Source organism: Scylla paramamosain, chromosome 28 (assembly GCF_035594125.1).
Source record: "Scylla paramamosain isolate STU-SP2022 chromosome 28, ASM3559412v1, whole genome shotgun sequence".
In the NCBI taxonomy this organism is placed as follows: domain Eukaryota; kingdom Metazoa; phylum Arthropoda; class Malacostraca; order Decapoda; family Portunidae; genus Scylla; species Scylla paramamosain.
The window spans coordinates 6,961,866-6,972,500 of record NC_087178.1 but is presented as its reverse complement, the minus strand read 5'-3'; the positions used below and the strand labels follow the sequence as shown (position 1 = coordinate 6,972,500).

General features: G+C 40.8%; 1 protein-coding gene across 1 annotated transcript in view; it reads right to left on the bottom strand.

Annotated features, from left to right (window-relative positions):
- The window catches only part of LOC135114832 (nuclear receptor coactivator 1-like), a 277,887-nt gene extending 267,569 nt beyond the window's left edge, over nucleotides 1-10,318 (bottom strand). Inside the window, 1 exon segment of the mRNA XM_064030953.1 lies at nucleotides 10,163-10,318. The gene's annotated coding sequence lies outside the window, so the exon portion shown is untranslated.
- Nucleotides 10,319-10,635: the final 317 nt, after the last annotated feature.

Here is a 10,635-nt window from a genome sequence, read left to right as displayed (position 1 = left end):
TTAACAATGCGTCAATATACTTTTTTTTTTCCTGTTATCATCTTATTTTACTCAAGCTTAGCCATTTCCTATTTCTTTCACTGCACGATGATTAACTGATCTGCTTTTACTCCAGACATTTATTCACTCCATAAATCAGGTTGTAATGGAAGCGAGTACGTGTTATCCCTCGCCAGGTGTAGCTGGAGGAGACAGGTGTGCTGGAGCTGCTTCATGCATTAGTGCTACAGTCACATTGACATTTAATCTAACCTCAACTAACCCATAATTACATGATCAGGTATTGAGACTGCCTGCACACTAGCAATCAAAGGTAATGAGGCTCCTGCGCATTGAAAGATGAAGGTTAACTAACATAGCACTACACAGGTATCGAGGTTACCTACATACAGGTAATGACAGGTGAATAGGTTCTTACGCATGAGTAGGTAATGCTGACAAAATATAAAATAACATAACATTCTGTGCTAATTCAAAGTGTTTACATACACGCAGGTAGTAACAGGTAACTGGGCTTTTACGTATGGCCAGGTAAATTTAACCTAACTTAACAAAGCCTAACTTAAGAAATTAACTTAACCTAACTTAACCTAACCTAACCTAACCTAACCAAAACGAACCTAACCAAACCAGAACCAAACCAAACCAAATCAAACAAAACCAAACTAAACATAACCAAACCAAACCTAATCTATTATACACTCAGGTACCAAGAATGTACTCACAGTTCTAAGTACACATATAACTCCTCACGTACTCAGGTAAATGCTCCTCTATCTAGACAAGAGTAGCTCGGCTCCCCCACACCAAGGAAACGAGTCTTCGCAGAGGTAACGACGCCCCACACCTGTATTTACCTGTAGCTACACCTGCACGCTGCCAAAACTGATGTACGGACCGTCTACCTTCAATAAACACTCATAGACACCAGGAACATTTAGACTTACAGTTTATTTGTCTTATTTGTGTCACACTCCAGTAAAAGAAAAATGATAAGGATAAGAGAAAGCATGAAAAAATTGGAAAAATAAAGAATTTGATAATAGGATGTGAAGGGAATAGGAAAGGAAGGAATAAGAAGGGAAAAGGAAAGAGGAAGTAAGAGATATAAAGAAAAAGAGAAAAATATAAGGAACAGGGAGAATACGAAGGAAGGAGATAAGAGATGTGAAGAGGGGGAACATCACACACACACACACACACACACACACCAGAGGGGTATCATTCTCACCTGTATCACATAAGTAATTAACCTTTACCCCCCCCCTCTCACTCTCCATACAGATTCAAATGTCGCTTCCTCCTCAATAGACACTTTAGTTTATTCTCAGGTGATTTCAGCCCGGGGGTCATTGGGAAGCGCTAGTTAGGCTTATTAGGTTGTCGTTACTGAGGCACCAGTGGAATACGCAAGTAGGGGAAGGTGGATGCGCAGGTGAGTGATCTGTGAGTGTTCCAGGGAGTGTTTCAGGGAGTGGTGGATTTTTTGTATTTTGTTGCTGTTGTTGTTGGTGGTGGTGGTGGTGGTGGTGATAGTGGTGGTATTGTTGGGGTGTTTTTTTTTTCTTTTTCTTTTTTTGGTGCTTTGTTTTGTGTGTGTTGTGGTTTGTTTGTTTGTTTGTTTGTTTTTGTTGGTTAGTGGTGTAATTAGGTAATTGGGTGATTAGTTAATTGATCTGTTATATAGATGGGTGGTCAAATGGTTGTGTTTTCAGTTAGTTAGTCAGTTGGTCAAATAGTTAGTTCCCTAATCATAAAAATTTGTTTCTTTTTTATTATGCAATTTTATTAATTACTTCTAGAAAGGTATGAAATAAATTATAAACAACTACAAACACAACTTCAACAATAAATGCCCTTCAGATTATATTCTTTTAATCTTTCACTAAACTGACGCATTATATTTTTTTCATTCTTCATTTTCTAAGGACGTAATCAATCGACTCTCTCTCTCTCTCTCTCTCTCTCTCTCTCTCTCTCCTCTCCTCTCTCTCTCTCTCTCTCTCTCTCTCTCTCTCTCAAACCTTCATCAGTCAAAGATTTCTAGCTTAAAATATTCACTACTAATAAAATAAACGTGGTCATCAGCGATTGAAATGGAAATGGGTGAAATATGCATGTGAATACTGGTGTGTGTGTGTGTGTGTGTGTGTGTGTGTGTGTGTGTGTGTGTGTGTGTGTGTGTGTGTGTGTGTGTGTGTGTGTGTGTGTGTGTGTGTGTGCGTGTGTGTGTGTGCTCGCAATGCTCAGACAGGAAGCAGAAAACCAGTACTGAATATTTCGAGTCATTAAGAGTCATTAGTGTATTGAATGATGATGAATATTTTAGTGTGTGTGGAAGGAGGAGAAATGTGTGAGACAGACAGACAGACAGACAGACAGACAGACAGACAAAGACAGACAGACACAGACAACTCTTCTCGTCTTGTAAAATTCACTCAAATGCCGTGAAGCAATGAGGCCAACACGTAAGACAAGTCAGACAGGAGAGGAAGAAAAGGAAGACATCTATTTATAACTCAGTAATGAGAACCAGCGAGTATTTATGTTTGCTATATTTAGCGGCTGTAATGAGGGTGAGTGGAGATAGCAGAGAGAGAGAGAGAGAGAGAGAGAGAGAGAGAGAGAGAGAGAGAGAGAGAGAGAGAGAGAGAGAGAGAGAGAGAGAGAGAGAGAGAGAGAGAGAGAGAGAGAGAGAGAGAGAGAGAGAGAGAGAGAGAGAGAGAGTTAGTTTTTCCTTGTCCATTTCCTGCTAACTCCTACAACTCGCACCACCACCATTATCACCATCTCCACCATCAGCTCCACTACCACCACCATCACCACCGCGAAATCTCAATCAGTCACCATCATCATCATTGCAGTCACTATACTGTAATTTTCAAAACGACTGCAATCCTTCTCCTTTTTCATGATAAATCCGAAAGAAGCGTCGCCATCACTATCATCATCATTATCATCATCACAATCAGACACACACACACACACACACACACACACACACACACGTCACCATATGTATCTCACCACCACCATCACCACCACCATCATTACCAGAACAAAACTACACATCACATCTTTCTTTCCTCCTCCTTTATTCTTTGGTTCCTGTTTCCCTATTCTGGCAACACTTTATACCTCACTTTCTCTCCTCTTCCCTTCCTCTTTTCTTTTCTTACTCTGGCATCACATTACATCTCTCATCCTCCTCTTTCCTTCTTCTTTGTTTCCTCTTTCCCTTATCTTTCCTCATTATTCTGGCAAAAGTTTACATCTCCCTCCTTCCTCTTTCCCCATTCTGGCAACACTGTCCTAACCTCCCATCTGACACACACACACACACACACACACCCTGCAACACCTGAGGTCGCCATAACTCTGGACAGGAACCGTCTCTCATAAATAATTATCGATAATAATAGACGATTTGATAGCTTCGATTTGTCCTGGTGACAGAGTAAAGGTGTCCAGCGGCTGAGAGAGAGAGAGAGAGAGAGAGGAGAGAGGAGAGAGAGAGAGAGAGAGAGAGAGAGGAGAGAGAGAGAGAGAGAGAGAGAGAGAGAGAGAGAGAGAGTGAGGGGGGAAGGGGATGAGAGGGGAAGGAGGGAACGGAGTGGAGAAATGACAGGAAGGAGTGACCAGAGAGAGAGAGAGAGAGAGAGAGAGAGAGAGAGAGAGAGAGAGAGAGAGAGAGAGAGAGAGAGAGAGAGAGAGAGAGAGAGAGAGAGAGAGAGAGAGAGAGAGAGAGAATCCTTAATTTTACTCCATAACGTAAGAAATATTCCAAAGTTTTTTTACAAATAACTTCTTTTTTCACATATTCCTTTCCTTTGATACCTCCTCCTCCTCTTCCTCCTCCTACACCACCTCCTCCTTCTCCTCCCCTCACACACACACACACACACACACACACACACACACACACACACACCTTCCTCTTCACCATCCCTCATTTCCATTAATTAAACTTTACATTCGATCATTTTTCACTTAGTCGCATCGTAAAATTAATGCAAAACCAATGTTGGCGAATAATTAAATGAAAATAAAGGAACGATTGAACTCTGTGAATGCTACCTGAAGTTCATTAGAGAGACAGATACGCTCAGGTATGTAGGTATGCCACGTGGCCGCTGGTGGGGTTAAGTAAAGGTAAACTGTATAGAGAAGTGGATGAGGGAATGTTATAAAGGTGATGCTATTTATCTTGCTTACAGTTGCGTCTTGTGTGTGAATGGCGCGCTTAACTACCTATAAGTGAGAAAATCGCTTCCCTCCTGGCAAATGAGCATCCACTCGAGGCTGTACATAGGATTTAACACCAATATATTTGTATAGATTATTTACATACAGGTAATGACAAGTGGCTAAGCTAAATGAACAGGTGAGGCGGGACTTAACATAATATTCTGTGCTAAACTAAAGATTATGACTGGTTACTAAGCCCTTTCGTATGTTCAGGTAACCTTAACCTAACCTAAAATACCAATTATAAATCAATAAACATTTCACTTCTGATTACGAAAGGAATTGTATAAGGCTCATGTACAGTAACAGGCGAGGTGAAAAATGATCCGTGTGTTTGTGGTGATATGTGAACTGTTCAGAGGGACGTGGATGAGATGGGATGCTGCGAGTGTGAACAGTAGACTAAACTGTACATTTCTGGTGATATAAGTAAATTTTCAAATAAAGAATAAAGAGGGTTGAAATAGTAATACCTTTGATACTGAATAATTTATCGAAAAGGAAAAGAAATTTGAAGGAAAATCACGAGAAAACGGGAATATCAAATCAACCACCACCACCACCACCACCACCAATAACAACAACAACAACAACAACAACATGACAAACAACAAAATCGAATCACAGATCATATTTCCCAACTACATTACATTTTTCTTCTCTCTCTACCCTTCCTGTCCTACCACCCCTCTCTCTCTCTCTCTCTCTCTCTCCCTGTCCCTCTCTCTGCCTCACAAACAAATGAGCAGCGGTCAAAGGGTGGGCAAGAGACAAACGCAGCGACGGTGACTCCAGCAGACGTAACATCACATTAGAGAGACGCTGAAATATTGATTCGCTCTCTGCCTAACTTACTGATCGATTCAATGCGGCCTCCCTTCCCAATACCTTCCCCGCCCTGCCCTTACCTTACCATCACTTCCCTTCCCTTCCCTTTCCTTTCTTTGTATTCATCTTCCAGTTCCTTCCCATTCCTTTCCTATCATCTCCCTTTCTCCTTTTTGTTTCTTTGTATTAATTTTATTTTGTTGCCTTCTATCACCTCCCCAGCACCTCCTATCACTTTCTGTCTCTTTTCCATTTGCTTCTCTCCTCTTCCCATCACCTCCCCTTCACTTCCTGTCTCTCTGTATTCATTTTATTTTATTCCATTCCCTCCCCCTTCCCATCACCTCCCATCCCTTCCCTTCTATTCAATTTCCTTACTTTCCCATTTCTCTCTGTCTCTTCTCCCTCTTCTCTTCCCTTCACTTTCCCGTCCATAGCTGTCTCTTCCTTTCATATTGATTTTCTTCGCTTCCCTTCCTTTACCATCTTCTCTCTCCTATCTCCATCTCTCTCTATATCTCTTATCTTTTTTTTTCTCTCATCTCCATTTACCTTTATTCTTTCTTAACATTTCATATTTTCCTCTTACTCTTATTCCTCTTTTTCTTAATTCGCCTATCGTCTTTTTTCGTTTCTCCATCTCATCCTGTGTTATTATTTTTTTACGTCCAATTTTATCTTCCTTCCTTTTCCTACCGGTCATTTATCATTTGCTCTTTTTTTTTCTATCCATGTTTTTTTCTTGCTTCCTCTGTTATCCATCTTCCATCTTTATCATTCTCTTATTCCTCGTTATTTCCTCTCATCATTTTTTCCTGTTACTCGCTTTTTTTTCATCTTTTACCACTTCACTTCTTATCTTTATCACATCCTTCCTTCCTTCCTTCCTTCCTTCCTTCCTTATTAATTCACACGTATACTTAACACAATATTCCTTCTCCTTTGTCCTCTTTCTGTTCAGTGTATTCTCCTTCATGCCCCTCCTTTATCTACCCCTTTCTATTCACTCCCTAATTACCTCCACTTATATCAGTTTAGTACCTCGCTTTTAGTACCTACCGTTTCCTCCCTCCCGTCCCTTCTGTCTACCTGTCTAAGTGAGTCTCCGTGAATACCTGGCGACTCTTAGGCATCTGTCGAAGTCTTCAGGTGAGGGAGTCCATTTCTCTCATGTCGTGTGTGGCAATTAATCAGTGTGTGTCTGTGTGTGTGTGTGTGTGTGTGTGTGTGTGTGTGTGTGTGTGTGTGTGTGTGTGTGTGTGTGTGTGTGTGTGTGTGTGTGTGTGTGTGTGTGTGTGTTATGGTTCTTGTATGTGACGCGTAACTTAGATTTTAGATTAAGGAAGAGAGGAGGGAGAGAGGGAGGGAGGGAGGGAGGAAGGAAGGCAAGGAAAGGAAGACAGTGAGAGGAAATAAGAGGGAATAAAAATATAGAGTGAGGGAGGAAGATATGTATAGATAGATAGGTAGACAAACAGATAGATAATGGATAGATAGAAAAAAAAAGATAGACAACACAAAGGACAAAATTCTATTAACTGTTATGGTCCAGCAAACTGTTCTGACATTAAACACACAAAAGAAAACTTAGACATAAGAAACGTGTAACACAAAAAAAAGAAGGAAAGAAAGAAATTAACAAATAAAATAAAATAAAATAAAACAGGTAATGCATATAAATAAAATAAAGGGAGAGAGAGAGAGAGAGAGAGAGAGAGAGAGAGAGAGAGAGAGAGAGAGAGAGAGAGAGAGAGAATGTCACCGGAAGCACCCTTCAAACCAGCCATCTACACACCTGTAATGACTGATGAGGGGCAGGTAGGGGACCAGGTAGGCGTCACCTGTCCTTCCATACACCCCTGCCTCGCCTAACTTCCTCCCCTGCCTCATCCCTTTCATCTTTATTCATCCCGTGTCATTCACCTCTGTACACTCACCCCCTCGTCTTATTCATCTCACCCCCTCATACTTAGTCATCTTTTGTCATTCAATCTATGCTCAAAAACTCGTTCAATTCATTCCTTAATATCTACTCATCTCTCACCTTCCACTCTCACCTACTCCTCTTATTCCTCTCCCTCTTTCCCTGTGGTTCGCTTTCCTTATATAATGTTATCCTTCCTCGCATCACAAACGGCCAGAATTGCATTGACTCCCTAATCTCCCAATCCTTTTTCACTCCCTCTTCAATTCTTCTCCAATCTTTTCCCAATCCTTATTCAGTTTCTTCCTCCCATAGCACTGAACTCTTAATCCTTTCCCAATACTCCTCTAATTCTTTATTTCTATAGGAGTACTTCCTTCCCTAATTCCTCCCATTTCCCTATCCTATCCTTTTTCAGTTCCCTCCCAATTCTTTCCCAATCCTTCTCCAATCCTCTCATCCGCTAATCCCCAATCATTTCCCCTTCCCGGTCTCCTCCCAGGCCTCTCCTAATCCTTTCCCCCCAATAACACTGACTGCTTTATCTCTTCCTGATCCTTTTCCACTTTCATCCCAATCCTTCCCCAATCCTTTCCTCCTATAACTCCCAATCACTTCCCCTTCCTTCCTCGACTCAGCACTCCTATATCCAGCTAATCCTCTCTCTTCATGCCGGAATCCTTTTAATCCTTCCTAAGTCTCCTACACGCCAGGTAAACATTCCCGTATTAAGAGTAATTAGGAACAGGTAAATGTCTTCATACAAATAGGTGTTTTTCAAGGTGTTATTACCTCTACTATTTTTTTCCCTTCTTTTTTTCTCTTTTGTATATTTACTTTGCAAGGATGAAAGTATAAATTCCTAAGCTCACGTTGTGGTTTTTTGTTGTCACGCACGAGAAATAATCTGGAGTATGTGTAACTAGGATGTGTATGAAGTTAAATATACGATATTCTTGCATTTTCTCTCCTATCCCTCCCTCCCCTTTCCTCCTTCTTGTTCTCAGTACAAATTGCTGACGTGGATTAGTTATCAAGTATGAAATATATAAAGGAAAGGAAGTAATCATGATGTGTTAGGAATTTTTAGTATTCACGTTAGCATTTGAGAGTAATTATCCCTTTCTTGTATCTTGCTTCTCTTATTTTCATGACTCCACGCTGGCTGGAATAGTTACAGCGTGTGAAGTATAAAAGGGAAGAAGAAAGCATCAAGTGGTTGGAATTTTCATCACCCACATAAGTTCTCATACATTATTTCCAGTTCCAAGCGCTGAATGTGTAGTTATCCAGTACAAATATAAAGCTAAAGTAGATATGATTAAAGGTAGGAATTTACATTACCCACAACAAGCTTTTTCTTGGCACAACTAGCCACTTTCTTTTGTCTCTCTGCTTTTCTTTCATATTTTTTTTCCATTAATGTCGAGTCGCAAGCGCTGACTAGAATAGTTACCCCGTACAGAATAAAGAAACAGTCACGTGGTTGGAGTTTTTTTTATCGCCAACAACATTGCATACCTTCCTGAGAGCAATTATCCTCTTATTTTAACTTTTTCTTGTATTTTAACTTTTTTTTCTTTTATTTTCTGTACCAAACACTAAATACAAACTTGCCGCGTACAAAATTATAAAGAAAAGGAAGAAACTGTAGCTTTTTGGGAACAAGTATCCGTTTTCTTTTATCTTTCCTCTTTTCGTCATATTTTCCCTTTATGTTTACTACCTTGAATAGTTACCCCGTATGAAACAAGAAAATATTCACCTGGTTGGAATTTTTATCACCCATTTTCTCTTAACTTTCCACTTTTTTTTCATTATTTTCAGCACCACGTACAAAACAAAGAAAATGAGACAAATAATCAAAAGGTTGGAATTTATATTACCCCACAACATTTGGGGAGTAACCATTTTTTTTCTTTTTCTGTTATTTATCCCTTTTCTTATTCCTTATTTTCAGCATTTCAAGTACATAAAAAAAAAAAAAAAAAAAAAATAATCAAAGGTAGGAATTTATATTACCCCACAACATTACCCTTTTCGAGAGCAATTATCCCGTTTTCTTTTATCTTTCTCCATTTTTTTTTTTTTTTTCTCTTTTCATCCTGACCGCGCGCGTGTATTTTGGAAGCACTCCCGTCTTCTTATTGCCGGTCCTGCTTTTTGTACGTCGCGTTTAGCTGAGTTTACGACAAGCCGGCCGTCCCTCGTATTTCATCATTATTTGCTTAGCCACGTCCGTGTTGGTTTCCGCGTATTTCGGAGGAGGTGGTGGTGGTGGTGGTGGTGGAGGAAGGGTGATGATGATAATGATGGTGAGGATATGGATGATGATGAATGAAGGGGGAGAGAGAGAGAGAGAGAGAGAGAGAGAGAGAGAGAGACGCGCACACTCATACACACACACATCCTTTCCTTCAGACTACAAACTATCTTTACGAACTAACTACACTACAAACAAATAAATAAATAAACAAATAAACAGATAATACACCGCAAAGCACCGCCTCTCTCTTTCTCTCTCTCTCTCTCTCTCTCTCTCTCTCTCTCTCTCTGCTCAGTAATACACGGAAAAAGAAACGAATACTGCATTGATAGAGACATTTCCTGCGATATATTACGGATTAACCTCTGATTATATTGTGACCTGTTTCTGCGTCACGCCCCTTGAGATCAGCATGCAGGAGGGTCAAGGGGCAAGGGCGAGGCGAGGTGTGGGAGGTGTAGGAGGCCGTGAACTGCCGCATATCGAGGAAGGAGAGGAGAGGGGGAGAAAGAGGGGGAAGAGTTTAAGACCGTGGTGAGAGAAAACGAGGAATGATAGTGGTATGGGAAAGAGAGAGAGAGAGAGAGAGAGAGAGAGAGAGAGAGAGAGAGAGAGAGTACGGTAGTGTTGATAATCTCAGTAAAAAAAAATATTCATAGTAGCAATAACTGACTCACCACCACCACCACCACCACTTTTATTTTACACCCTCATTTCCCTCGCGAACTAAATCATTTACGTCTCCCGCCACTAAGGTAAAATGGCGCTGCGGGTTGAGTACAGGCTGGAAACAACACACATTTAACTCACACCTCCCCAACTAACAAGAACTCACAACAAACGATCAAACTGAAAAAGAAAAAAACACTAAAACAAGTTAATAGGGGCAAACTAACCCTCTGGTGGTCGCGGCGTCACAGCTTCGGGGTCAAAAATATGCCATGAAGTCCTCCAGTCACGCACGCAGCACTGAACCACGGCGCTGAATGGCAAGGGCGCTGCTCATCTCACCTCCCGCCACTCTAAGATCAAGCGAGTGTCTGGTATAAATTCCATTCACGTAAGACTGACACTGCTTTATTTTCCTCTCACGTAACGATTCAGATTACAATGTCAATATGCACTAACCTCATTTTTATATTCAAGCACATATAATTTCATCAGTCTGTTTACGTTACGGTGGACACTCGACTGACTTCCTCCGCCCACTCAGTTTTCTTGCGCGGGAAGATTAATTTTTCGCTACCCGTGCCAGTGAAAACATCGAAAAACACTCCTCATTCCTTTATCCTCCCTGTCCTGGCGCCCTGTGTTGACAAGTAAGTAGATAGATGCCACATACAACTCGTGCATTTGTGTATTCGTGCAG